The sequence below is a fragment of the Rhinoderma darwinii genome, chromosome 4 (genome assembly GCF_050947455.1).
Source record: "Rhinoderma darwinii isolate aRhiDar2 chromosome 4, aRhiDar2.hap1, whole genome shotgun sequence".
NCBI lineage: Eukaryota > Metazoa > Chordata > Amphibia > Anura > Rhinodermatidae > Rhinoderma > Rhinoderma darwinii.
Genome location: NC_134690.1, coordinates 297,644,800 through 297,647,461, shown reverse-complemented (window position 1 = coordinate 297,647,461; position 2,662 = coordinate 297,644,800). Strand labels below are relative to the sequence as shown.

Genomic DNA, 2,662 nt, shown 5'->3' with positions numbered 1-2,662 from the left:
CCTCTGTCCAAGTCCACACAGGCCATAAAAAAACACAAGGTAGGAGGGGCTAGACATCCTTTTGTAGGGAGGGGGCTGTAATTAATTGTCACGGTATGTGGACCCACTGGGCCGTACCCCCGTAGCGGGATAGCAGCTGGCCAAACAGTGTACCAAGTCAATGTCTATATAGTCCAAGCACATGGGTACCTGTAGCAGTTCAGACAGTAGTAACGGCTAAGCTCATATGGGACCCTGGCAGCAGACACCAGGCGTGGTGAAACACAGCATGCGTGACCGATGGCACAACACGACTCCAACTTTCTAAAGCACTGGAACAATGGCAGCAGGGGATACAGGATAAAGGCAGTAGGGGATACAGGACACAGGCAGTAGGGGATACAGGACACAGGCAGTAGGGGATACAGGACACAGGCAGCAGGGGATACAGGACACAGGCAGCAGGGGATACAGGACACAGGCAGCAGGGGATACAGGCAGCAGGCAGCAGGGGATACAGGCAGCAGGGGATACAGGATACAGGCAGCAGGGGATACAGGCAGCAGGGGATACAGGATACAGGCAGCAGGGGATACAGAATACAGTATTTCACTGTTTTTAATGATATTATGTTTGTGCTCCCACAAAGAATTTTGGAATTTACAATTCACTGATTGTGACTAATGAGTAAAACGTAAATTTTATTGAATAACTCGCTAAAATCAGGGGTATAATCACCACTGTGAAAAGAGCCCACCGTGCTGGGTTAAAAATTTATTAAATATACTTCATTAACTGATTCATTTGTGAAACCTCCTAGAATGAGTATGTTTGAGTATATGGGATCAAAAAGCGTTTAACCATTGGTGTTTCAGCGAAATGGAACCCTGCACAACACCGGAGTCTGCAGTTACCGCTCCTATGAACCCCAGTGCTGGTGTCACCCAACAATAGCGCTGTCCCCTTCGCTAAAAATCCCCTCTCATATCTGACCCTACGCGTTTCTATATATTCATTTCATCAGGGTCACCATTTCTCTCCTCTCTATCTCCTGACAGATACATAGTGATATATTCTGCAGATTATTACACCACTGACGTCTCTGGAGATCTGCAGAACATTGCTCTGTCCTCTCTACCCCCTGACAGATACATAGTGATATATTCTGCAGATTATTACACCACTGACCTCTCGAGATCTGCAGAATATTGCTCCTCTACCTCCTGACAGATACATAGTGATATATTTTGCAGATTATTACACCTATGACTTTTCCCACACCTTTATGATCCCTGTAGATAAAAGGCTCCCTGGATAAATTCCCCAATATATATATGAAAACACAAAAAATTGTAAAGAAAATATATGTTTATTCCAGAATCCAGTAGAATTGCTGTGCGGTTTTCTCCGGCCCTTTAACATGTGATGGATGATCTGTGACAAGAGGAAGAGGGTCCTTCTTCCCACGTAAATATGGCCGCCAGTCCACCCTTATATAGCTCAGTCCTGGATCATAAGAGTGTAAAACATTTTTTCTATTTTTTCAGAGTTGTATCCTAGAAAAGAAAAAATAAATTCTGAATTAGGCCAAAAATTCACAAAACCTTCACCACAAGGAGATGAAGACGTAGACTTACCGGATCTCGCTTCTGTTCTGCACGTCACTGGTTCTCAGCGCTTGGGGAGTCTTCATGGCAATTTCAGATGGTTTAGGTGGTAAAGACCACCATGTTGGGGGTGACAAAAAATGGTGAATGGGCCCCGAGTGACAGATGGAACTGAATAGGCCTATTTCTCTCCCGGGGGTTTGGGCCCTTGATGGTAAATGGGCCCAGAGCGACAGATGGAACTGAACAGGCCTCTTTCTCTTCTGGGAGTTCGGGGCCCTGATGGTAAATGCAAGAAGTGTAGAGAAATAGAATCTTCCCACATTCTAGATGACATCACAAGAAGCGTATCTCCGTGAACCGGTGGCCATATAATACGTAATACGGTACAAGAATACAGACATTAGGGTCACACTACACCCTCTGGGGAAGTTTCTATCATCAAAGAATTCTCAAATCAATGTGGTCAATTCCACTGGCTTTCTTAAACGTAATCGCACCCATAAAACGTACAACACGGGCATTTACATATACAGGAAAAATGTAACAAAACCATTTTTTTCATAAAGGGGTTTTATTTTGTAAAAGTGGGAAAAAAATACACATATATGGTATCGTAACGACCCGAGCAATAAAGTTAACACATTATTTAAACAGCATGGTGAAGACAGTAAAAAAAAATAAAAAAACACTGCAAGTTTTTTTTTTTTTACCCCCCCACAAAAAATATAATAAAAGTTAATTAGTATGTCATATGTACCCAAAAATAGTGCCATTAAAGTAAAATGACTCGTCTGGCAAAAAAATAAGCCCTTATACAGGGATATTGACAGAACAATACAAAAATTACGCCACTTGGAAAGCGGAGATGCAAAAACTAATTATTTTTGTTAAAAAATATTTTTAATTTGCAACTAAAATTTATATTCACCCAACCCGGTGAATTGCACAACAAGCAGAGCAGATGAGGCCTCTTTTAGCCTTTAAGGTTAACGGCCAGGAGCGGCGGCGTGATGCAGTGATTGAAAGTCTGTATCCTACAAAACAGAGACCGGCAAGGTCTCTGTCATAGATTT

At 42.6% G+C, this 2,662-nt stretch overlaps 1 long non-coding RNA gene across 1 annotated transcript; it reads right to left on the bottom strand.

Moving 5' to 3' along the window:
• Positions 1 to 1,329: 1,329 nt before the first annotated feature.
• On the bottom strand, positions 1,330 to 1,850 carry LOC142761162 (uncharacterized). The gene is made up of 2 exons (XR_012883530.1): positions 1,617 to 1,850; positions 1,330 to 1,535 (listed from the first exon to the last, which is right to left on the bottom strand). It is a non-coding gene; the product is annotated as an uncharacterized LOC142761162 (long non-coding RNA).
• Positions 1,851 to 2,662: the final 812 nt, after the last annotated feature.